The following is a 27,383-nucleotide window of genomic DNA, read 5'->3' as shown; positions in this document are numbered from 1 at the left end:
TCATCTCCATGGAGTAATTAGCATGTTTTAGTAGCTAGTGGCTTCAAAAACTGCATGAACTTCAGCAGCATTAGAAGTACCAGACTTTCTTTTTGCCTTGCTTTGCAGTTTGAGTTGTCTTCAAATCTGAAAGCAAATCTCAGTTTTTTGTGGTTTAGATTTGAAATCATGCAGAGATACTGAATTTTGTGACATTTATGCCTAATTTCTATGTCAGACTCCTTTCAAACCACTCCTGAAATCTGTCCATTAAAAATTTTATTAAAAAGAAAACCTGAAATCAAACAGATCTTTGACCAGTTTCTGGAACAGAAAGAGGAAAACAGAAGAGAAAGTGGTTTTGGTATATTCAACCAACCAAGCCCAAAGCTTTGAGAAGAGCATGTGCTTCTAGAAGGAACACATGTCACTAAAAGTATTTCTGTGCTCATGTATACTGAAACACAAAAAGTCCCTTTACACTTGGAGTTTTACTCCAAAATCAGCCCTCCTAAACCCATCAGCACTGTCTGACCATAAGTAAGTAAAAAATTCAACCTGTTAGGCAACATCAAATCAACTGAAAAAAAGCTGAAATTTGAATGTGAATTCACTGTCAGAGAGTGGCAGCTCAAAGGACCAGACAAACTGCACACCAAAGCTCAAGCTGAAATAACAAAAATCCAAAGACATCCTCTTCTCCTTGGAACCTCCATGCACACTGCTTTCCTTCACTAAATTCATCAGTAATTTTTGCCACTGCAAGCTTTTTGGTATATCATCCACCAGAAGTCTTGCTAACAGTATAAAAATCATCAGCAACCATGGCAAGAAAAAAAATTCAAGGTTTGAGCTCCTTGGATCCCCCCTGAATGAGGTTACTTCAATTTAAGGCTGAATGACCCAGTCAGAAACCTGTAAGGGTATTCTGCCCATATTTATGTCCACACAGATTAAGAAGAATGCTTTGTAAATGCTTTAGTTAAGGCCTTTCTTCTTCATCACACAGTTTTCAAAAAGCTATTAAACATGCTGTACCAGTAACAGATGAAAAAAGAAATGCATGAATATTTTTGCTTCAGCATTCATTAAGAACACATAGAGCAGTGTAAGGCTTCCTGCTCATTGATACCATCAGTGTCAGACCTTACATTTCCATGCCTACAGCCATACCCCCTTTAGCTGTGATCTAGGCAGTTCCTGCAAGGCAAGCAGGGTCAGATTGGGTTAATACGCAAAGGAGAGGCCCCCGGGGAAAGATCCAAGTGCTGCAGATACTCCAGCTAGTAGTGATGTAGCAGCACAGCTCTGCTCTCTCATGGACTGCCTATCCCCAGGGAAGCTGCTGTGCAGATCTGCAGCATGGCACCTCACAGCCTCACATGCCCTTAGACAACACACACAGTTCCGCTTTCAAAGCTGCTACCACATTATCCATAGAGGAGAGGATAAAGCAGAGCACCCTGTACCTCACCCTGCACACCCCATGCCTTGGCTCACTGCCTGCCCTATAACCAAACCTGGAGTAGGGAACGTTGAAGTAAAGAATGAGCAAGTTTTTGTAACTCAGGAGAGAAAAAATCAGCCAATAACCAACAGTCTGCACTCTGCAGAGAAATGAAACTTCCCAACCAGCCAATTGCTAAACTCTCATGTCTTTATCAGCTCCTGTTTCAGGTTAAGTTCTTAACTGTTTCTACAGGACATAGTGAAATTCTCCCACTGTTCATCCCAATGCCTCGTATGCTGCCAACACTGACACAGCTGCCACGTCCTACCCCACACCAGGCTGTGGCAGAGGAGAGAGGAACAGCTCCCCTCTACAAGTATTCGCAGGGCAAAGTGTGTTAGGGTCTCTGTCACTGAATATATTTGAAGTATGCACTCTTGAGTAATTTTTGTTAGTTTTATTAATGCCACATGGGGAGAAAGGTGCCTGGAAAGCACTAAAACTCCTCTTCAGTGTTTGTTTGTGAACAAGCCCCAAAATCCTTTGGGAGAAGTTTACAGCAACCCCTAGTCTCAGTTAAGAACACGATTTGGTTTATACACCTAGTGTACATGGGATAATTCTGGCCACCCCTGTCAATTTGGCTTGACTGGAGAGGATACAAACTCTGAGAGGGACACATTTCACAAAAAATCTTTTAAATCCTTACAACAAGAGGGAACTCTGAGAGTCAGATGAGGAAAATCCCCAGAACTCTCAACTATCGCCCCCGCAGAGTCAAGGTGATTTCAGAGTCACGCAGCTTTAATAATGGGACTTCCTCAGGGACACAGTATTAAACATTTAAAGAAAGCATTTGAAAAGAAACTGTATCATCAACCTGATTTCTAATATTTTCACTTTCAGCTACTTAGAAGTACTACAAAGTTACTTCTAAATGATGCCAGAGTGATGATGCTTGGCATTTTGCAGGGGGCAGGGCTGATGGGGAGACATACTCAGCTTCTCTCTCATTAGTATTTCCTACAGATAAAGTTCAGATTTTAATTTTTATTGACTGACATCTTTAATTTTTCCATCCACTGGGTTGTTTGTAATATTACAGAACAGTGCTTTTGATAGAACACTATATGAAAACCAAAAGAACAAAACAAGCCCCAAAACACAGTTTCACTTTCCCCTGGTCTTGCACTAGGTAGTCTATCAGAAACTCAGCCTTCTAAAAAACATATATGAAAATGGAGGAGACAGGAAGAGAAAGCAAAAGCAAACCACGGAAGTCCTTTTCTGTTGCAGCTGCCTGCAGGCTCCAGGATCATTGCCACACACACTCTTTGTGTACTCAGAAGAAGAAACAACTAGATTATTCTATAAGGCTGATTGGAGTGAAGTATAGGATAGTGCAACTTCAGGCTGCCTTTCGATGTTGTTAGAAGAAAATATCTAGATAAATCATTACAAGAGTCTTCAAAAATTCTCACATCAGGAAATGGCACATAAAATAGTCTCAGGAACTCCCCGTCCATCCCCCAAAAAACAGATCTGAAGCACAGCATCACATTACTGCCAACCTAAGAGCAAGAAGCAAGATCACAACTTGTTAGGAACTGACAAGTCTGAGATAAATTTTACTCTTAGATGCACATAATTTTCCCCATTGACCTCACACGTGACAGGAAATAGACCAAATCTCCACATATTCCTTTAATTCTTTTTTTTTTTAATTTGATGAAAAAAAATTAAAAGTATTCAACCAACCAGTCTTAAGAGATAAACTCTATGCCTTACTTTAAAAAAGCAAAACCCAAATACTTTTTGTCCATTTTATCCAAAGGGAAAGCTACCCAACTCTGAAGCAAATAATTACAAAATAAAGCAGGGTCTGCATCTGCCTTTACAGATTCTATGTCCCTGTGAAATTATACACACATATACTTTCCCTCCAGGTTGCTCTGGAAAATACTGCCGCTACCAAGGAAATCTGACAGTAAAGGCGAAAAAAACACTAAAACCCCCACCACCTAGTGAACCACAGAACATTGTTGAAAGGCAGAAACAAGTTAAAGAATAAATTGTGAAAGAAAAGCATTCTCTGTAACGTCTAACTTATAGTAACTTTCTAAGTCAAAGCTCATAGAAGATGTGATCAGATTCACATGTTGATCTGTTTATCCCCCTTGGCTATTTTACTTAAAATAACATTCATTATCCACAAGGAGCAAAAGCCAGCACGCCTTCCACTTGTGAGAGCTGGGGCCGGAGAAGGCAGGAGGGGCCGGGCAGACCCTGCCAGGTGCACGGAGCCCGTGCCCGGCGATTGCAGGCACAGCTCGGCTGCGTTCAGCGCTGGCTCGGCAAACCACGCTCCGTGCTTGGCACAGGCTCCTGGCTCCTCTGCACGGCCCTGCCAGAGCCCGGCACAGCAGGAGGAAGCGAGCTCGGGCCAGCAGATGTTACTAACACTTACGCCTGTCACGAACAGAAAGGACAAGAAAAGTCTTGAAGAGGCAGCGACTTGTTTTCTTTGTCAGGAGTTGGGAGATGGGGCGGGGGGGGAGGGAGCAGGACGGCACCTCTCAGCATTGCTGCTCCTTCAAAGCTGTCTTTGTCGGCATGCCATTGCTTGACTATTATTGCTACCAAAAAGGAAAATAAAATCAGTATTATAATTAAAGCCACTCAGACATTTCAAATCAACACGTTATTGTAGTAATGAGAAAACTGAGCTTTTAGTGGTAGAAACAGACATTTCAGTTGCAAGAACTTTTTTTTAATGTGTGTTTGGGTGTGGTTTTCGGGGTTTTTTAATGGGTTTTTTTGTGGTTCCCCCCCCCCCCCCTCCAATCACGGTATTTTATTTCAGGTGACAAAAAATCCACAAGGAATTTGCACAGGTAAAAGTGGGGGGCCTCAACAGGGAACAGCAGTACCATGGAGCTGAACAGAGGGCTGTGCATTTTACCCAACTGTCCAAATAGCACACAAATCCCTGTTCTGCTCAGTGTAGATCCATAAAAGTCCAAATTCTCCTGCTCATCAGTCTACCCCACCCTCTGCTCTGGTTTTCTTGATTTCTTCCTCCATAGTGGGCTGGCATGGCATTGCCAACAAGAAGAAATCAGTAAATTTCCTGTGCTTGACACCACCCTTAAAATGACCAAACAAGAAGGAGAACCTTTCCAGTCTGACGAAAAGTCTGTGGGGAACTTAGGGATCCCTCTGGGTGGGATGGGTCTCACGTTCAATGAGACATGAACAAGGGAGGATGCGAAGGCATCACACACTCCAAAGGACTCCCTGCCCACTAGGGAGAAATAATTAGAGAGGATAAAAAAAAGGAGAAATAATAGATAAAAATAAAATATAAAAATAAATAAAAATATAAAAATATAAAAATAAAATATAAAAATAAAAAAATAGAGAAATAATTAGAGAGGATAAAAAAAGGAAGGAGCAAGCTATGGTGGCCATCTCTAATCTGTGAAACAGGATCACTGTGCCTCCCTTTGCTCTTTTTGGTCTCTTCAGCTGAACATATATACAGTTTTATACAGTAAGATGTGAGGACATGACCAAGGTGGGAAACCATGCCTGGAAAACGTTCTTGGTTTTTTTGAGTTTAGATAAAGTCAGTGCGAGTTGCAAAGTTATTTTGCTCCTTCACTTTGTAGAAGTGTCTTAAACAAGAAAACCCCAAATCCCCAAAATTTACTGGGGACTACCCTCTGCCTCATTAAAGTCACTAATGTGTGTGCTGTAGCAGACACAGAACAGGTTTGGGAGCAGCTCTTGCAAGACTCCAGTGGCTGAGGCTGGTAAGAATCCTCCCTCCCTCAGTCTTGCCCAGAGCTATTTGTGCATTGCATCTCACACTGTGATCAAGCATGGGGAAGAGCTATCTTTATAATGATTCCTTACTATTCAGAAAAGTTGTAACATTGGAGGAACACAGAAGAGCAAAGGCAGGAGCATGTAACATTTCCAAGTACTGAGAAGCCACTAGAAAAGAACTTCAGCTTTACTACTTTTTTTTTCAATTTTTTAGCCCTTTATGTTAAACAAAAATCTTGAAAATATCAACCTCAAGGATCCAAAATCATCTAAGAGCAAAAGGACGCCCTCAGCATAATTTCTTTAGAAGCCTTGACATGTTATTTTGAAGGGGCTAACCACAAGGTATTTCTGAATCTTTGGGATAGGATAATTCCTTTCAAGATGCATGACAAAGCCATTCCAAAATCACATCTTGATAGCAAACCAGCCTATTTGGGAGCCCTTTAACAGTTTTTTCCATAAAACCAAAAGCAAATTCAAGATCTTTTTAAACTGATTATAAATGTGTATTATTGGATACCTACCCACTCTAAAGCCAAATGTAACTTTTCTTGATACAGAGTGAACCATAACCTCAGCAGCCATCCAGTAGACTTTGTTATATGCAGAGACAAGCAGGGCTGAGAATCCCAAAGGCCATTCTGCAGGTTTCCAGCAAGAGGAAACATGCTACAACATGTCTCTGGCTTCTGGGTTAGGTCAAGGCTAGTGTGAGCAGTTCTGGCTAACTCTTACCCGGCCAGCAAATGCAAGTGTTACCCACTTGGAGGCAGAGAGAAGAGTAGAGACCTTTCCCAGCCCCTCATATCCCCATTTAGAGCACTAGCAGGCTGGTTAAATGAGATGAAAGACAGTAAAAGAAAGCAAGGAGAAAAAACCCCAAAACAACAACATAAAGGACCTTTCCTACTGCACATCTCCTCCCAGTTATGGTCTAACATCTTCAGGGAGGCTGCAGCTGAGAGATTAACTACCCTTGTGAGCTGCTGGTTTGGTTTTTGGAAGGGGAAGTTCTGCTCAGGGTTGTGATAAGTACTCAGTACTGCTGAAGTGACCTAGGATGAGACCACTGCTCAGCTACAGCCACTGTAAAAATTTCACAGGGCTACAAGTCCCAGTTTTCCCTCTGCAGGCACAAGCCCAGAAAAGGAGGCAGGTTGCAGGGAAGACATTGTCTCAGAGCCTACCACCACAGAGAAGGAAAGAGGTCATAAACAGACCTAACTCAACCTGTTCCCAAGTTTGTATACAGGTCATGGTGCCCAGCCTGAGTCACACCTGCCTAGGAAGGACAGCTGAAGAGGTCTGCCCTTCTCCTACATGCTGGCAAGTTTACATTTGCACAGGGCCAAAGCTGTGATCCTGGAGTTGCATGTTGGCCCTGAAGTGTAGGAAGTCTGAGAGTTTTGCTCCAGCCAACTTCTTTTGAACAAATTCCTTACCTGAGCTGTCAACTATTCTGCTACTGCAAGCTCTCAACCACAAGCTTTCTGACAGCTTGGCTTTTGGTCTAAAATTGTCCTGGGCTTTTCTCATAAATCAAGCACAGTCAGGCCCTGCCACATGCCAGCCCCTCTGGGGACAGGATGTCAAGTAGCCACATGAGTCTCCAAGGACACTCAGACTCACAGAAATCCAGGACTTCCCTGGTTTTTAAAGACCCATTGCTCACCCGTTCCTTCCCCTCTGCAAGATCAGCAATCCCAGTTGTATCATTCTGAGATATTCAGTGACTATGAATTCACCAAGAAGTGTAGGTCCTCGCTTTCTTGCCCACTTTCACAGAAGCTGTGAACTTTTGAGACTTGTGCATCCCCATCAAATTTGGTCAAAAGGCTCAAAAACTGCTAATAGGGCAGACATAGTCCTAGAAAGAGTCCAATTTTTCTTCCCCTCTTGCATTCTTGTCCCTCCCTGCTAAGACAGACTTTATGATTAACCTAGTCTGAATGTACCCTAAAAGCAGATGTAAAAATGTGTACATTAGAAAATGTTAATATTGGCAGATATTCACATTCCTTTCCAGGGTTTCACAAAACTCTTAAATCCCCGGTGACAGGACCTAAATGGAACATGAACTTTTTGCTATCTTTGCAGCCATACAAGAAACAAAGCAGAAGTTGATGCACTATTATTTATGTCCTTGAAATACTAGCTTGGAAGTGTCCCTGATTCAAGAACAGCCCATCAGATAGTTATTCTTGTAGGTTTATCAACTTCTTTTACTTTAACATTCTGATTTTCTGTCACACAACACAATGATTTTCATGTTTGTTTTTCCTGTTACCAGAGCAAACCATTCATTTTTAACTGTTGATTTTGGCATAGGAGAACTCTAAGTTCATAATGGAAATGTGTTTTCAGCGGTAGTACTGAACAATAGAAAAGTCTCTTTCAACTGTTCTGTTATGAGGAGAAGCAGCTGTAATTAAATTTAAGTCATAGTGGCTCTGTTTCAGAAATGCAAGAGTCTTCACTAACTTTGCAGTCAAGGAGCTTGCAGCACTTCAGGAAAACAGGCACTTTTCTGAATCCTTATCTGAAACCAGTACCACAAAATGGTCCCTTTATTCTAGCTCAATTTGATAATGATGAATAATCAAGTATCTTTCAGTAAACCTTTTCTGGGTGTTGTGGCCACAATGTGGGGCCTCGATGACTTATATCCTACTAATAGAAATGGAATATACAGAAACCAGCAAAAATCTTAGCATTGCCAGGCTCAGGTTCTTTGAACTCATCTACAACTGAATAAAGCAAACATCAGGAATTGAAATCATAATAAAAGTGCTTAATTCAACACATTAGAAAAGTCAAATTTCATCATCTGCTTGATTGACTGTTCCACAGCACTTTAATTGTGCTCCAACTTCCAACAGGGCACAAATGTGAATTCTACAGAGCAGCCAGGATTTCAGAACCTGAAGAGAACGACTGCAGCTGATGAGCTGGGAATCAAAATACCCTCTGGTGTAAGACTTAAAAATCACCTCTCCACCCCGTATGAAGTTATCAGGAATTGCTCTATTATTTCTGTCATTAACCAACCATTTCTCCCCCCACCTTTGCACCAAATCCTCTCAAGTGCAGCCAGAGATTATCAAACCCAGCGATAGCCTTTCAACAGCTCGGCCAGTTGAAAAATCTCTCAAGTTCTGCTGCTATCACCGCAGCGAGAGCTGACGTCAGGCTGTTGTTTACTGGAGATGGGACGGTGCCAATTTCCACTGAGCTGAAGACAGCCGGGTCCAGCCTCTTTTGGCTGCACACAAGCGAGAATTCCTTGTGTGTGCTTGCGTGCACGCGAAGAGTGTGCGCGCGTGTCTGCTTGTGGGCACACACAAACGTGGGGAAAAGACACTGGCTTTTATTTTCCACTCAGATACCAGAAATAAAAACAATGACAGAAAAAAAATACGGCACTTCATCTTCTCTGAGAAATAGAGAAGCACAGAGAGGGAAATGCTGCCAGTTTTCTTGTAAGAACTATCACAGTATGGATGAAAACATAATTAAAAGCTTAGGATACCCCTAAAAAATCCCTGCAAAATCCCTGCAAAGAAGTTTACACAGTGAAATAATTTTAAAAAACCCTAATGCCTGTCCATCCTTAAAAGGATTGAGGTGAAAATTTAAATACTTGACAGAACAGAAGAAATAGCCAAGTTTTACAAGGACTATATATAAGCTTTCAGAGAAACTTCATTGCCTTCCACTTCTAAGACTATGAAAACCCTGGCTCAGGTATAAGTACAATTACTTAATTGAATTTTCTGTATCAAAACATTCAAAATCATTAATAGTCCAGAGGAAAAAAAAAATCCAACCCTGTGTGATTTTTTCATAATTTTTTATTAATTTACGCTATTCTCTGTAAAGGAACACATTACACAATAGCATCAAATCCTGCTTTCAAGCACAACTTTTATATGGCACAAATATAATTATCTCAATGGCTGTAAGATTCCGTTTCAAGTTTTAAGTATCACACTGTCATTTTTGCCTGGGAAAACACTCCAGCATATTTGAATTTGAGGAATACAAAAAGCAATTATTGGCACCTCAGGTGAAGTTTCCAGTATTTGCATCGAAGCATGGACTGCCACTGTTAGCTGGGTGAAAGAATTAACTGTACTGAAGATTTTTGGTTCCACTTAATGGCTTCTTCCCCTTAGCACCTAAATACACACTCCTCTGCCTTCTTACTTCCCATGAATGTATTACAAAAGGATCTTCACCTACACACCAACTCACCCTCTTGATGATTTTAACTCCATCTTGTCCTCTCTTCCAATGGAACTTTTCTTTCAAGTTTAAATAATTTTTCAAAAGTTTCTATTGAGTCAATTATCTGAAGAGGTTTTACAGACCATTAATACTGCTCTGTAGGTTAACCACAAACAACATAAATAATTATTTTCCTCTTCGTTTAGGGAAGTACTGAGTTTGAGATCCCCCTCACAACATCAGAAGTACAGTGCACATAGAAAATATGCAAAAGAGGGGAAACTTAATTTGAACTATCAGAAACAGTGAACTTTACTCTGTAGGTCCAATGTTCTATATTTTACTTATAGATCAAGTTAACTATAAAAACACCAAGCTGAGAATTGGCATAACCATTCCAACCCCTAAGACAGCTAAAACATGAAAGAAGCCAAAATATTTAACCTTTAACATAAAAATTTATGAAGAAGGCACACTGACTACAGCATGCAAGTTTGTCAAGACTTTTCAGACAGCCTTCACAAGAACACTTTCCATCACTGCTGGCCAGTGGTATTTAATTGATACTCTATCAGACAATAAAATACATGCTACCTTTCTCGTGTGACAAATTTTGAGGGTTGGTGACAATTTTCAATATAAAAGTTTAGGATCTTTCACTCTGAAATTATACAAAGCACCTCCTTACATGTCACTGACTGTTTCCTCTCAATTATTTCTCCTCAAAGATACCAGACAGGATATCACCACCTAAAACAAAACTGAGAACTGGCATTTTGAAGTCTAGACACGATTTCCTCTTTTGGAAGCCTCCTCATCTCTGTACCTTCCCCATGAAACCACACTCTCAACGTGGCCTCATACAGACCTTCTGTATACAGACAACGGTTCAAAATAACATTTATTTCTGTACACCAGAACCATATGCTAATAACTTGCTTGATAACTACATTGAATTGTCAACCCTTACTTTTACCCCTCCACCTTTTCCTTCATATCTCAGGGAAAAGTGGGATGCAGCATGGATCATACGCACTGCTGGAATGCCAGGACCTGTATCAGTATCTCACACAACTTCTTTAATCCACTATTCCTTGATAGTCTTCTTTTGTTCTTGAAAAAATGCTCTGTTTTTGTGGTGACCTTGCTATTATGCTCTGCAGCTACATATTTTTTAACTCCTGCATGGATTCTGTGCTTTGCAATCTGTTCTGACTACAGGCTTTCAAAAAGTATACCTACACATATATGTATTATCTATGCATGGTAACATTGCTTGGGCTGGTTACCTACATTTTATACTGCACTCTGTATGTATGCAAATAGATTTAGCCTCTGTCTCCATTCAGACTGCAGTTTGACCTTTGTTTAGCTGTGCTCTTCAGCAATTTTACTGCTTTTTCATTAGGGAATAATTTTCACTTGCCTTCTACATGCACACTGCTCTTTGGGGGGAAAAAAAAGCTCTGTTTCTCACTGTGACAGACTTTCAGTTTTGTCTGTCTGTTATCAATGCTGGGAAGTTTTTTGGTCTGAAGGACTATCACAGAGATGTGTGCAGCACTGCTTTGAAAAAGGGAGCTGAACAGTTGTGATTTCATTCTCATGATACAGGAGAGACACTGGGGGAACTGCAGCTCCATGACCCTCTCCCAGATTATATTCAGCAAAATGTGGATTCAAGAGGACTGAAATAAATTTGAATTCAGTGAATAACCATAGAGATTCTTGTTTCCCTGAAACTAGAAAACTGTTTTCAATCCCTCTTTACCTAAAGGACTTTAGACAATATAAAATACTTGCGTTTAGGATTAGCCAAAATCTTGATTTTAGCAAATCTTAATGTTAGCAAAAGAAACTTTTCATGTTTCAGGTCAAACCAATCCAGTTTTGATTCAGCCACAAGATGAAAGCAACACAGTTAATCATGGCTCTAGTAACTTCTATTGCTACTCCCCAACTTGCTTACTAGTCAAAAACAAAATTCCCATGAATTCTTTTTACACTGCTACGTAAGGCTAGAGAAAATGGTCTCAGCTGATCTCTCATTCTCTCTGAAGAAGCAAGAATACCCCTTTCTCAGGTGGTATTCCTCACAGAATATTCAAACAACTTTCTGGGAGTTTGCAATCTGCTTTCATTTCTCCCACTAGAGCCTACAGTAAATCTTGGGGTTTGGGATTCACAGGTTTGATTTTATTTTGTCTGGCAAAAGTATTTGAGAATGGCTTCTAGCAATACCAAGGGAAAAAAGGAAACACTTTCAGTAGGGAAACATCCCAACTGTATCCACTGATACACAGGCAGCATACCAAAGCATGGAGTGATGTGTGAGAATACAGAACATCAAAATCTCTACTACTGCCCCATGCAGAGCCATTTAAAAATGGATGGTGAAGTGAGCTTGACCAGAAGGCAGCCCCCAGATCTCAGCTGCAGACCTCTGAATTCAACCAGATCCCATGGAAGGTTATGGTCTACTTTAACACAAAAAAAAATCTCTTTCCAAAGATGCAAGGCACCAGGGAAAGACCACTGGCTGCATTCTCCAGCCTGCACACAGCCTTGGCATCATTGCAGATCAAGAAAGCTTTTTTTTTGTCACAGTCAGCAACAAAAGCTAGAAAATTAGTTCTACTGCCAACTATTCTTTCCACAGGCATCAAAACACCAAAGGGACTCATTGAATGCTTAGCCAGAAGCTTGTCTGAACTTCCTGGAACAGAGAGGACACTGAGGGGCTTTGCACCTTCAGTGGTTCTTGGTGAAGTCAGAAACACACGTCATGAGCATGCTACACTGGAGTTACACAATCAAACGAAATGCTGTACTGAGTACTCCATCTCCTTCTCCTTACCATTCCCCCTCACACACACAGTGCGAAAACCTACTTCAACTGGTCCCTCAGATCCCTCAGTAACCCAAGTTTTGGTTCTCCATTAAAAAGGAAAGGCTTCTTCATGGTATTCCCTTCTTCAGGGACAAGAGGCTCAAGGTCATCACAGGCCTGAAGGCCTCAAGTCAGAAAAATGGCACAACCTGTCTTCCCAGGGGCCAGCCTGCTTTGTACAGTGTGCCTGTGCTGGAAGGAGGCACAGGCAGAGCACTGCTCGGCACAGAAGTGACACTGGCCCCACACACAGCTTCTGCTGCCTGTGCCTGTAAAGGTGCCAGGGCTGGACACAGTCAAATATCCCAGGGTGAGGGGAAAGCCCCAGGGATTTTCAAGCCACAGCTGCTACACCATTTGCGCAGTGGAGAAAGGCCTTAGCAGGTAGAAAGATGCAGAAGGGGCTGGCAAAGGATTGAAAGTTTTTCCTTGCTGTCCTTTTCTAGGCAGTGGCAGATGATCTTGCTGTCTCAGGTGTCCTGAACAAAAGCTATGGAGCCAGGCCCTATTTTGGTGGTAAAAAAGGAACTGGCTTTCTGGGGACAGCCAGAGACAAGCCAAGCCGGTTTCAGACTGTCATTTTTCCTACTGGCTCATTCTGCTCAAATCACAAGCTAGAAAAACTGGAAAGGTAAGCAGTCCAAATTAATGGGAACATCAAGTGAACTGGTTTGTTTACACATTGGTTTAACTGGAATAGGGAGCACAATTCCAGCTTTGGCACTAGCTTTGCTGACATTCCCTTAACTCACCTTTCTACCAGAGAAAGCCATATGCAGGCCTGAATTATTCCTGGTCTGTCCCCCAAGACACATCATAGTCTCTTGAAGCTTCATGCTTGCATGGCACCCATGACCACAACTCTTATTATTGGACGGCAACATTCATATCCTACCAGCTCACTCTTCCAACTCCATATAATTAGGGAAAAAAAAATCAGGAACACCACAGAGCAGGAAGTTGTCTTTTTCCTCACACTGCTCTTCATGCATTATTGTTTCCATATCTTCCCTGTAGCATTGCATTTGCCCACCAAACAGGTATTTTTTCTTATGGAAGAAAAAGCAGTTCTTCAGAGTCCTACAACTAGTAGGAAATAATCAATTTAAGACTAATGATTAAAAAATCCCCAGGTATATATTTATAATTAATTGCTACCATAGAGCAGACTTCACCAGATGCTCAATTGCATTTCATCCTTAAGAGCATACAAGGGCTCCTGCGGATGAGACCTTTCCAGAAGAGCTGCTGCAGATGGGCAGATCGTGGTGTCCTGCTTAACCGTGCCTGAGACCACTGTGGTACAGTGATTCTACTTGCTAAAAGCAATAAGTTAAAGTAAGCACCACAAAGGGATGAAAAGTGACATGAATCTTGCACATCATTCCTCTTAAATTTTTTTATTTGAAATATTTTATAAACTGTAGGGTGGGGCCACATTCTGCAGACAAGGAAATTGGAGCATAGTGGCTTTGCTGCAAAACTCATTGAAAGAGGGAGTGCCTGATATCCCTGTACACACCAAGGGCTGGCCATCCTCACTGTATTCCATATTATCAGCAATCCCAGAGGGTAGCTGCTTCTGTGTGCACATTAGAAACCTGAATGAGAACATAAATGAGCCAAAGTGCCTCGTACACTTTAAAACTACAGCATGACAAAATTGCAAGTCATTGCCATTAAGTTTAAGGGGAAAAAAAGTCCCCACCTGCCAAATTCAGTTCCATGGTCTACTGTTGAGTTTTAATGATAACTGCTGCATCTTGGAAAGCTGCTCAATAATAAGGGTGTACATTTTCCCTCCAGGACCAAAAATCAGGTACTGTCACTTATCTACACAAAAGGCATACATAGGAAAATATCCCAAAGCCATGTGTCTCATGCAGCAATCAAAATCTTGGACACCCTCTGCACACATATATTTGCTCTTATTACAACATATTGCAGTTGGTCAGCATGCTAAAAATCTCCACGCAAGATTCCTGGCTCTTCCAATTAAGCTTATAGACAAAAAGTCTTCTTTTTTTTTCCTTTTAATGACATTGCCGTTTATTGCAAAGCTATGATGAGTTCTTATCTCATTGTGGTGCCCTGTGGTAACTCATTATTCACTGAACTTCACTTTTTGATGTATGATGAACAGCAACATATACTTCAATAGTTCTATTTAAACTGGCCCCATAGTTGAAACAAATCATTCCAAGAACAGCACTGCATTACACTCAGAAGGGCTCAAAAGCTTAGGATACGATATTCTACAGTACTCACAGAGCTTAGTATCTTCAAGTAGAAGTTACTCAGGCTGATGGATCTCTCATTAAGTCAAAGTTCCTCCAAATGAGAAGAGGATGACTGATAGTCAGAGATTACCAGGGCCATCACAGTGAGAGATCACACTCTTTGTGGCCACAGCCACAAAGTCTGACAGGGCTCAGTCCCCCACAGCCCAGCACGCATGGAAGGCTGCAAAGCAACCTCAGCATCCCTGTCCCAGAGCCCAAAATTCCCCCTCATTCATCACCAGGTCTCTCTGGTGCTGATGGGTAACAGAGCATTGACTGCTCTTTCTAGGCCACAGCTGCAACACAAGCTTTCAGATTTTGTGTAAGATGGACAAACAAGAGAATGCACAACAACAAAAATCCCCAGAGGCAGAAAACAACACATGTACTAACACATGAGAGCTCCAGGCCTCTCCCCCACCCCTCCAGTTACTCTCCAGAGGGTAAAGTGAGATGTCAGGACATTTCCAGTAATCAGCAGTGCTGCTTGGATCAGATTCTTTACTCTGCCTAACATTGAAGGGATTGCCTTGAGAATTCAAAATGGTTAAAGGTGCAAAGTCTAGTTTGGGATGTTTAGAAATACTTTGGAAAGTGAAATATGGTCACTGGCTTGGCCTGTTCCGAGCAGCTTCCTACATCAGATGCTTCTGGCACACTGGTATTTCAGGAGAGGAGGAGCCAGATTCACATGTCCTAAATTGCACTTAAGTCACTGTATCTTTTATTTCCTTCCATCTGACTCCTGGCCTTCAAGCACAGAGCCTTAGGCACAATTTAGCTCATGGGAACCTGGTCTTCAGCCTCTCAACTAGTGGAAATCCCCACAGCTGACCTGGGCAAGAAAATACCAAACACTACAGGACAAACGACACCTGCTGAGTGTACTCATACACACATGGCAGAGCAATTCTTCTGCCTCAGGGGTCCCCAGACTGTAAACTCTGACCCATGACACAGAGAAAAGCAAAACTGAATTTATACACATGGAGCATGTCCCAGCTGGACACTGCAGGTGAAGTGTGCAACGTGAACATCCCGCACCTGCTGACCGTGCTCTACAGGATCCAGAAGCCAGTTTTCAAAGCAAGAGACTGAACATAACACCCCTCATCCCTGATACCAACGTACTGCATACTGAATCAAGCTACAGAAATGTTTCTGAAAGTATAGGGAGTGTTACTTCCTTTCCAAAGCTGTAATGTATCAGGAAAGATCATAATCAGATCATATCTCAGGCACAGGTAAGAAAGATGTCAGAGTTAACATATCCAATCCTTTTCACATGCAAGCAAACACCCTGAAATAAGCCAAAAATGCTAATTGTGTTTATTACACTATACTATAAACAGCAATTATGAAGCCAAAGAAAGTAACAAAGCATCTCTGCCTGAAGGGTCTTCTCTAGGCTATCATGTATCTGAAAAAAGATAAACACAGAAGCTTGAGATATAGTCAAAGAAAAGCTCTCTCCAGATACAAAGTCCAACAGTGTGCCCTAATATGCTAGAGTATTTCACTCTCCAGGGCAGAATGGCTTTCTAAAACATTTTACATCCCTGATCCGGAGAAGCCCCCTAAAAGCACTTTGGGAGGCAGCAGACAGGGATACACAGTGTTCAGCTTCAGTGGCACGGGAGGGTTTCAAGTCCCTGCCTGCAGTCACAACAGCTCCAAAGGAAAGGGGCATGGCTGTTCTCACCTCAGAACAGGAGCCCTGCTGCAGAAAGCCTACAGACCCACCAGCCATCTCCCTCTACCCCAAACCCAAAGTATACCAAGGAAGAGCACAGTACTTTGAACTCCTGAGGTCAGCATATCACTGTGTAGAGTCAGCTCATAAGAGATGCCAAGAACAGGGCTGCATCTTGAACCCACCCTTTGCAAAGCAGCAGAAAGGAAGTTTCACCATCCATACACTAAGGCAAGAACCTGTCCTTCAAAAAGCTGAAGTGCTTCATACACAAGGCACTAAGCAGCCTGCGTTCTCCATGCAGCACAACAGGACTTGGTGCTCTCCAGTAAGACAGGCTGGTGATTTCCTCCCTGCCATTCCCACTGATCCAAGTCAGCTGAGGTCCTGCAGGAGCAGTGCCCTAAACCTTCAGACTATCCTGCATGAGGTGGAGAAATCCTCTCAGCTCCTGCAGCAAAAATGAGCCTGCCTTGCTGAACAGACACTGGTGAAAAAGCAGAGCAGGAATGGGGGGCACAGAGGCTTTTCTTGTCTGCAGAGGCACTCCCCAGGGTGGAAAGGCCACTGGTGCCAGCTCTGAGAACAACTGAACACAAGCTCATTACTGCACCAAAGACCTGAGGTCAGGCAATGAATCTTGGATGCTCCTACCTCATCTCCAACCCCCTGCAAAAGAAGGAAGCAGCAAAGACATGTCCAGTCCCACGGACATGCATTTGTTGAGTTTCAAGAATGTCCCAAAGAGCTTCAGCAGAAGAACAGCCAGGTTCTACATTTGAAGTACATACAGAGCTGGCCACTGCTTGCAAGACAAAGACATTCCCAGTCATGGTCAGCAGAAGAGAAAGGTAAGAATAGAGTTGTTAAAACATGGCACTGAGATTTAGAGGCCTTTCTATCTACTGCCTGTTCTGACACCACATTAAACACTCCTCTACCCAAAAAAAGCACAGTAAAACCCTTTCTTGACATCACAGGAACACTTAAGACTAAATTAATTGATTCAGGGCCTTGGCCTTCTTGCAAATCAAGTGAAAGACAAAATACATACAAGATAGTTTACATGAACAACAGATGACATTTTTAAAAATCAAACCTTTTTACTTGTGCACTCAACACTACTATATTTTTCCTTGTTTTGTGCAAAGTATACAAGGTAAGAAGCAAAACAAAGTCTTCACCCACACTTTATGTTACACTGGCAGTGCCAGATGCCTTGCTGCCCATCTTCCCACACCTGGGGATGTTCCATGAGTACCCCACTGTTCCTTTTCACTCCATATCATGCTTAAATCAAGGAAAACAGTTTATCAGTGTTATTTCCTCTTCCCTGTTTTTGGGCTGCTGAGGAGGTGCCACAAACAAAAGCAAACAACATGCAACTTTTCCGTTTGCATGTCCCAAGGACTGGCTCTGCACACGGGTGCCTGAAGAACAAGCACATTGCAAAAGCATTATGTTTCCAGTGGCAAGATGGATGGGAAAAGTGCCAGCCACTTGCTATAACCCTTTTGTCATGCCAATTGCTGGCTGCTATGAGGATGTACTTTAGATACCTCCTTAGAAAAGAGCTCTGCATCTCATCCTTCCAGATGGAGGAGGAATGATTCATACACACATAAGCATGCTAGAATGATGGCTGAAGAGAAAACATTTTCTTTATGTTTTCTGTTTTGCATTACAGGCATGCTCAGGGCCTTAATCACAGCAAAAAAAATGAACTGAAGATGATGACACTTTGTGCCCCAAAGAATGCTTGTGCAAAACCCCAATGCTACTTCTCCTCTGGACATGTCAAGCCTCATATTGCATGCACACACCTTTGTGCCTCAGTCACCTGCTCTCCATTTTCACAGCATTTCTCTGCACAGAACATGACAGAATAACTCCACTTACAAAGCCACCACATCATACAATCACAAATACAGGGGAAAGGATCCAAGAGAGAGATCAGGAGTTGGGAGCTCTGAACTGACCACAGGCTGACTTGCAATGCAGAAGAAAAGCAAAAGGATCTCTCTTTTTTCCAGACACACCAAGTGCCTGTTTCTTTCCTGGAGGCCACTGCAGGCATCCTCCTCCCCATCTTAGCTGCACAGCACCTCTGCCACACACCTGCACTGCTCTCAAGGGCCCTGCATCCTGAGAATCCCGTTCTGCTGCTCAGCACTCCATTCCCACCCATTTACTTTCCTCTGGCCTCTCTGATTTGTGAAGTCCTTGGAGCAGAAATTATCTGTAAGCACCTGGAAAGTACCTGAAATATCCCGAGTCTGACTGCAAATAAATAAATAAACAAACAGCAGTGCATAGTATGTATATTAAGCCAACCATACAACAGTCATTTCTGACATCAAAAATTGGGACTGTAGCTTCTTCCTACAGACAGTGGCAGTAAATCCACACTTTGGGGTACATCTATGGACCAGGAAAACCTCCAGATTTGCTTTCTCTGCTACTCACCTCTCTCTTTCCCCCATCACTTTATCCATTTCTGGAATCCATGCCTCACTTTTTATTATAAATTATTCTAATCAGGGTTTGTGGCATGGCAGAAATCCAGCATAACCTCCAGAAATATACATACATACTGGCTATATAGCTTCTTTATTTCATAGGAGCCTTTCAAAGTGTCTGGTAGAGAGTCTGGGAGGATTTGGCATCCTTTTTCAGCAGCATCCCTGTGGTGGTGACCCTTTCCTAAAGGGTGCTAAATGCATTCACCAACACTATTTCCTCTCTTTGTAAAAATCTCTCATTAAAGCCAGGAAAAAGTGTTCAAGCAGGAATTTTTCCTCTGCTGTTTTTCAGATTGAAATAGTGTGACTTAGGGGTGGCAAAGGGGCTAGAGAGAATATCTGAGGTCCAATGCAGACCTTCTTTCCCACTCCATCCTCTTCTGAATGGGAAGATGTAAGATAGGCTAGGTAATTGCTCCAGCTCCTTCAGAATCAGGGTTCAAGTGGGAAAGAAAGTCAAGGGAAAAATAAAAAATAAAACAAAAACCACAAAAAAGCCCCAGCGATTATAAGGACTCTTTAACTTTCCTTGGGCAAGGAGCACAGGCAACTTTAGTAGCTCTTGAAAAATTCCCTACACTTTGTTCCCTCACGTTGCAATAGTTCCAGAAGGAATCTGGATCTGTAGCTTTCCCATAAAACTAATAAGGAGGTTCTGAACCCCACACTGGGGAGGGGCAATAAAAAAAAAAAACACAACAACAAGCAATTTATAAACAGAACACTACCATCTTGTTAAATAATATGTTAAGAACTCATCTGCAAGTCTGTCTTGGCCAATGAGGGACATCAATCAGGAAGATACAGTAATACTCTCTAGCATGCAATTAGTCTCTGCTGTAAGCACTTTAACTCTGGATTTCTTGGATTATATTGTTGTTTGTAACAACTATTACTGTTGCTTTGTAGGAGTGATATGATAGCTGTCCAAGCACCGCAATCAAATTATGCTACCAGGACATTTGGGCAAGGGATTATCACAGCAAAGGAAATGGATTATCACAGCTTTTATTCTGAACAAGGATAAGAACAAGATGAGATATCATTTTGAACATGGCAGGAGGAACAGAAGAAAACTGTATCTGAGATTTACTTTTTTACCTCCTCCCTCTTTTGGATTTTCAAGATAGGCACGCTACAAAAATCTGCCAATCTGAAAAGCAAGAAACTGCCTTTTCTAGAATTTGCACTGAAATATCTGAAAAGAGAATAAATTAAAAATATTCCAAATCAAAGGACAGTTAAAACAGCCTCCTTGGATTGGCTGAATGCCTGTTCCTGGGCATTTTCCCACTGCATATCTGCCACTACTTCCTTCACTTGACATCAGGCAACAGCCATCACCTCCACCAGGCCTAAAGACCTCAGCTCTGTTCTGGAAGTTTCCTTTTAGATTTGCTCCCTCCCACAGGAAGGGGGATGGCTCACCTTCCTTCAGTTGAGTAGGTTCAGCGAAGAACTGATGTGCTCCTTTAAAAAGTTTTAATAGTTTAAAGGTTCTCTGAAAAAGGCTCCATCTTTGTCTTTATTCATTATATCATTTTATACCTTAGTTCTCACACTGCATCTCAAAACAAGTATTAGCTTTTTTAACTTTACAAATCTTGTTTGATTTTTTTGTAACAGTATTTTGGTATCTTCAACACATGTACGTACACTTTTGGTGCACGGTACTCAAAGAGACCCGGATTCTGATCTCAATTTCTTTGCCAACAGCCAAATATTCCAGACAGGATGAGGGAAAACACACTAGCCTTAACACTCCTGTGATGTAGTTTGAGAGGTCATTAGTAGCTATTACATATTACAGAGGAGGAAAGACAAAACTAGAAAAGACAGCCAAATACAGAGAAGCAGAAAAACTAACAAAAAAAAATAGTGAGCTCTGCAAAGGATAGAAGAAGAAAAAACCTGCTTTGCTACAGCACAGGGCACGTGCCTGGAAGCTGATGACACCTGGGTATAATTTCTGGCTGTGGCCCTGGCTCCTCCCAGATGACTGCACCGACTCAAGTCACCCCTCCAACAGGCTCTCCCTTCACAAGACGGCAGTGGTAAACCTTTTCCTTGCTGAGGACAGAGAACACCAAATACTATTGGCATGACACACCTCAGCATGGACCTTGTGATTCTATAGGCAAGCAGCAACATTGGTAGTTGATTAAGGCTAGAAGGAACAATAACAAATTGAAAAAAAAAATTATCCAGAAAGAAGTAGAAGCAATCAAAGCAACAATGAAAAAGGAATTCAGTAGGACAGAAAGTAGGAAAGCAGATGATGAAAAGGTTCTTAGAAGGAAACAAACAAACAAAAAAAGATAAAAGAGAAAAAGGCATCCACAGGAATATCTGACTTCATCTGACAGGTGGAAATCAGGGTGCATTCTTTTTTCTAATAAGAATATTGAAATTAGGTAATCCAACAAGCAGTATTTTATTTTGCTCCACAGAAAATACATCAATATAGATTCGTACATTTTAAAGAAAAATACTCCAAGGTCTCAATGCACTTGTTTTCAGAACTAATGCTTTAACCATATTAGCAAGGTTATGACAAGACCACAGAGTAACTACAATTCCTTCTCTATCTAGAACCTGCTTTTTCAGAGTCACAATCACTACAGTAATTTTGCAGTTGTGAGAGACTTTACCCTCGTTATTTCTTGGGATTCCTCCCCATTTCAAATGGTAGGAGCTAAAGAGGTTTTGTTCGGGTTCAGCTAAGATCTCTTTATCTTTTTTTCTTCCCCCCCCCCCGTATTTCTGTGCTTTTTAACAGTCCTTATCTGGACACACATGGCCAATGTCAGATATGAAGTACTGTGGATCACTACAGCTATGGGTAAATATTTCAGAGAATCAGGAATTTAATTGCAGATCACGTTACTCCAACATCTCTGCCCTTCCTGTCACTTCACCTGCTTGTAATCATTAGAAAGCAGAGTGTCATTTCTAAGGTGTAGTTGAGCACTAAAAGCACCATGCTGGCCTTCCCTAGATCTACTTAATTAGAGATTAGCAGAAACAAAGCATAGGGAGACTATAAACATAATTTTGCCAGGTTATCAGCAAACAGGTTTGGGTTACCAAAGAGATAAGAGTAAGGCTGCTATTTTATCTGTGCTGCTGGACCCCTGAGTTTACCTTTGCTGGGACCACACCTCCATCAGAATTCCCTCTGAAACGTCAACATGAACCACAGTATTAATTTTCCAGGTTGCTGATCTTTAGTGTTGCCTGCATCATACACCCAGCATTTTGGACTGCATCTCTTCATACAAGAATGTGCTCCACAAGCCTTGTGATATCTGAACTCTGTTACACAGGCTGCTCACATGTCACAGAACAGATGCTCGCTGCAGCATCCTTGAAGAAGGCACAGGGTTGGACCTTCTTAGCTCCAGAAAGTCCACCAAATCCACCACAAAGGCAGAGAGGTCCCCCCAAACTGTACCTCAGCAATAAATAAACAATTTCATCAGGAGTCATAGCATACAGCTACATTAAAACAGAATAATTTGATGGTGAACTTGAGTTTCATTTCAATCGGGAAGAAGAGAAGAAAAAGTGAAGCCCTTTAGGATTAGAAGACAGCCGTTCCCATTTACAGCTCCTCCCAATTAAAATGTTTTATATAGATCATCAGAACCTAATGCATTGTACATGTTCCACAGCATGCAACATAAGGCTGCTGGTCTGTCACGTCTCTGTAAGAGCTCAGTGTGATGAATGATCTGGGTACTTGTCTCTCTGGTATAAAAGCAGGAGAAGCTTTGAGACAAAGAAATAAAGGCCAATGCACATCATACATCTTACAGTGCTTAATATCATTCCTCCTGACACACACCTCTGAAAATAGTTAAGGTCACTCTCTCTTTTATTTTGAATGTGGATTTCAGCATCAGTATCCTCCAAATCCTTGGGAGAACTTAATTTAAAGCAGAAACAGGAATATCAGGCACACAGAGCATTTGGGCTACAACAGACAATGCCACACGGGCATGTCATAAGAAAAATAAGTGACCTTCCCTCTTGCTCTCCTGACAAACAGACGCACGTGAAGCCACTTGCAGGCCAAGATGTTAGTGTGATTTCTGGAAGACAATCTAATAAATAAAGATTTAAAAGAGTTTTAAAAAAGCAAAACAAAACAAGCCTGACTGCTGATTGCCAGAGCTGAAAAACCTGCCTCTCCATATCAACTAATGGTTTGGCAAGCCTACATGAAAGGCAGACAAACAAATAGCATATTTTCCTTTTAACATGGAATCTGCAATAAGGAAAAGAAATCAGCATTTTATTGATTTCCATAATGCCATCTCTACAACTTAACAAACTCACTCAGCTGCTAATGCTAATTCACTGATGCTATGGAGCCTTCCCATATAATTATACACCCTCCACTTCGCTGAGCCCCAGGGCGCTGTTTCTAACTTTCCAGAGGACCACTGTACCAAAAGTAGAAACAAAAAAAAAAAAATCTCTTTTATTACCCAAAGCAAACTGCAAACCAAATTTTGCTTATTTAAATGAGAAGTTAGAGAGACTTGATTTTTAAGACAGGGAATAATCTGCCAGTCTGCATATATTTTCAGATGTGATATCATAACAACCAATTCCCATTTAAACTCTCCCTGCCTCTATTATTTTTCTTCCTAAGAGTACACAAGAATACAACATGCAAATATTGCAACAATTTTGACTTCTAGGGAGAAATTCTAAAATCCTTCTCAGCTCAGAAGGGTTTCAAGAGGGTGATTCGGAATCAGACATGGAGACTTTTGTGGATGTCACTACAATTAACATTGTGAAAAAATTATAAAATGTTACCCTTGCTACAGGGATGTATATTTCAAAGATATTTTTATTAAGCTTTTATTTTAAAAAGACAACCCTGAAACACCTTCTAAACCAAATTTAAGGAAAATATCTTCTCCAAGTCTAAAATCAAAAACATCCTAAATAATTAATGAATTAAACTCTGCTATTTTTCTCCATTTCTCAAAAAAATTCAAGCAGGAAGCTCCAGTATATTTTAGTGAGAGTTTCATTCAATTAGGGATGGCAAAATTCAGCCCATTTGATCCTAGTACTGTCTATCTGGAAAAAATGTAATGGAACTCTGCAGTGTAAACACCCTCCCCGAATGACTGTACCTAGAGTCCCCTTTCCTGCTCCCCCTGTTTGCCCTGCCTTGATAGTTCAGATCCAGCCATACTTGGTTCACCACATCCATCAAGATTCAGTGTGCCATTTGAGCTAATATAACTTGATTTTGCTATGGTTTCCCATGCATAAATTTACTTGGAATCGGTTAATCTATTTCCTCTGAAAATAGTGAAATGCGTGGATTTTTGTTCAACAAACAAACAAGTTGACAGTATCAATACAGAGTTGGAGAGCCTCTAAAAACAATCTAGTTTGCATAATTAATGTTAATTACAATAACATCTCAATCAGTGACACAAAGGCTTAGCAATGAACACAGTCATAGGAGGAAGTGAAAACATGAAACAAACATGCAGGGATCTTGTCTTGTTCTGAAAGAGTATCAAACAAACTTTCAAGAGATTTATAAATAAGTACAGAAAGGCAGAAGACAATTCTGCTTTGTTGGACACTTTCTTTACAGGCTGCTTAACACAGAGCTTTCTTCTGAGACTGTAGTAACAGTGGATCTGAGCTATGGACACACCAGATAATATTATCTTTCTACAACATCACATCCAAGTCATTATCAACTGCTTTTAAGAAAACCAGCCGAGGGCCTGATCCTTCTGCCAGCGATTTCAACAGCAAACACTTTAACAATGCAATGTGAATGTTTGGGGGGTGGGGGCGGTTCTAGAGACAGAGGGGAAGTAAGAAACAACTCCAACTTGAACACCGCATATAGGTGTGGAATCCCACAGGCGCAGACGAATTTCAGGACAAGATAATTAATTTTCCACCAATCTTTTTCCTACTTGCTGTAGAAACAAGGGAAAGCTAAACACACAGAAAACTTACCTGCCCGTTTCACTTGGCAGCACAGAAGTCTCGAACAGGGTGGTTTTGGTAAGGTCACTTAACAAAGCAGATTTACATTTAATCCTCAGAAGTTTTCTTCGTGGCCCAAGGAAAAAATAGTTATCCAACACGTTGTCATTTCAAGGCAAGGGAATAAAATAGTTATGAGAAAAACAAGCGCCACTCCACCTCACCCAGATTGGCACTGTAGTACACAAGTAGTCACAGAAGCATCGCAGGGAGCACTTGCGCAGTGAAGTGCCACTCAGAGTGAGTAAGGGTGGTGTAATTGGGTCTGATGAGGGGAGGAATCACGACTTGGCACGTCATTACTACAGGGGCCTTCCTCAAAACGTGAGTTTCTGGATTGCTCCTCACATTAATGCAAATCTGCTCTGTTAATGAAGTTACACTGGTGCCAAGCCAGTTCCAGAGGAGAAACAAGCCCACTTCATACTGATTCAACAGAATGCAATTGAAGGACCCCTCCCCATAAAGGCAAAATTTCTGAAATTTTCAGGTTATGTTGGGCAAGTTACCCCTTGGGAAAAGGACTGATGTTCTATTTCATGTTAATCCCACAGCTGATTCATTTTTGTTTCCCTCCCTCTATTTATAGATAAAAGCAAGACAAGATTTAGTGAAGATTTAATTTTCTCTAGAAATTCACTGACCTTCTGCATACACTTGAGTGCTCACTGAGTAAAGCCATTCTTTATCAGGACTTATTTACAAGAGTGCTTGCCTTTAGAAAAAGAAACTTCATGTGGAGGATTCCCAGAATGATGCTGGCCTTTCCTCTTAACAAAAATTCAGTGGATTTATTTTTCAGATGCCTGAGATAGATGATTTTGGAGCACTGTGAGGTTTGGTAAACCTTCAATTCAGCAATTAGTTTTCCTATGATATAAATTACAAAGATCGAGCAATTAACATTAATAAATAAACCTGGCAGAGTACTGAGGCTTTGGATGCCCTGTGCATGGAAGCACTGCTCTATTTGCTGGGGTTTTCCATGCCTCTGCTTTATTTTAGCTGCTCTGTACGTACAGCACACGACAACATACACCACATTCATGTTCTAAAAATACATTGAGGGGAAAGAAAAAAGAAAAGGAAAATCAATAGCAGTGAAACAGAGATATAACCAGTTCACATCAAGCGCTCCCAATACCAAGCCAAAACACCAAAACTCCCCGCTGCGGAGGACGGTTTCCCCCTTCCAAACACGCATGTTCCTGCCACGGCAAGTAAAGCCCAGGTAATAGCGAAACACCCAGCACTGACAGGGTGGGGAGAGGATGGAGCACCTAGAAATACAAAAGGTGCCTTTCCCCGCTTTTCCAGCACGGACAGTGGCCAGACCCCGGCATGGAGGGGTTGTTCGACCCGGGCGGCTTTCGGGATACCCGCACGTCAACCATCACCACAGCCTCAACCAGGGCGGGGAAAATAACCAAAATAAAATCAAAATTACATTCGCCGGCAGCACGACACGCACTAGAAGTTGGCAACGACGCCGGGGGGTTACACTAATTTTTTTTTTCCCCTTCTTTTGCAGTCCGAGCGGGCAGCGCCAGGCTGTGCCGGGAGGGAAATGCCCCAACTTTGGAACAGTTGTCGGGGGCCGCCCCGCACGGCCCGGGGCTGCCCCGGCCCGCGCCCCCGCACCCCCAGCCCCCTCAGCGAGCCCGGGAGGGCCGTGCCCGGCACTCACCCGCTCCGGGGGCTCCGCGGCGAGGACCGGCGAGGGAGGCGCCCGGGGGAGCGGGGGCTCGGCGGAGAGAGGGGCCGCGGGGGAGGCGAGGAGGCGGCGGGGGGGACACGCGGGGGAGGATTTAAACCGCGGGGAGGTCAACGTGAAACCAGCAGCGGGGGCGGCTGTGCCCGGCTCTATCCCATGCCGCCGCGGCGGCCCCGGGCGGCGGCCGAGCTGGGGAGGGCGAGCCGGGTCGGCAGGCGGCGGGGAGGATGTGACACGGTGACAAGTGCGGCCCGCCAGCCCTGTGCCGGGGGAGGGGGGCCGGGGCAGCCCAGGCAGCGCCGCCCGCCCGCACACGGCATTGACGGCGCTGCCGTGACTCACACACGGGAGTTGGTCACAGGGCGGCACCGCGCGGGCGGGGGCGGGGGGGAGCGCCCCGCCCCCCGCCCTCCCGGCAGCCAACGGCGCACCGCGGCCCGGCGGATTGGCAGGGTGGGTGGCCAATGGGAACGCGGGCCGGCCGCCGGCAGCGGAGCGGCCCCTCCGGCCCTGCGAGTCTTCTGAGGACACTCCGCCGCCAAGTGCCGGGGAGGGCCGGGGGGAGCCCCGTGGGGCGGGACCCGCGCGCCGGCCCGGTCGACGGCCAATCGGCAGCGAGGGTCGGGTTGATTGGTGGGGCGGGCGGCCAATGGGAAGCGCGCGGGGGCGCGGCGGGGAGATGGTCACGCAGGGAGCGGGGGCGGCGGCCGCGGGCGGCGGAACCACGGCGGGGCCAGGCAGGGCCGGCGCCTC

At 42.9% G+C, this 27,383-nt stretch overlaps 1 protein-coding gene across 3 annotated transcripts in view; it reads right to left on the bottom strand.

Annotated features, from left to right (window-relative positions):
• The window catches only part of SERTAD2 (SERTA domain containing 2), a 79,190-nt gene extending 52,291 nt beyond the window's left edge, over positions 1–26,899 (bottom strand). The window contains exon 1 of one of the 3 annotated variants that reach the window (XM_077175984.1): positions 26,604–26,899. The gene's annotated coding sequence lies outside the window, so the exon portion shown is untranslated. Of the gene's footprint in view, positions 1–24,886; positions 25,137–26,603 lie in introns of those variants that run through there. The other 2 variants (XM_054630197.2, XM_077175983.1) reach the window with 2 other exon arrangements.
• Positions 26,900–27,383: the final 484 nt, after the last annotated feature.

The sequence above is a fragment of the Agelaius phoeniceus genome, chromosome 3, assembly GCF_051311805.1.
Source record: "Agelaius phoeniceus isolate bAgePho1 chromosome 3, bAgePho1.hap1, whole genome shotgun sequence".
In the NCBI taxonomy this organism is placed as follows: domain Eukaryota; kingdom Metazoa; phylum Chordata; class Aves; order Passeriformes; family Icteridae; genus Agelaius; species Agelaius phoeniceus.
Note: the sequence above shows the minus strand (reverse complement) of the source record. Positions and strands in the feature narration are given on the sequence as shown.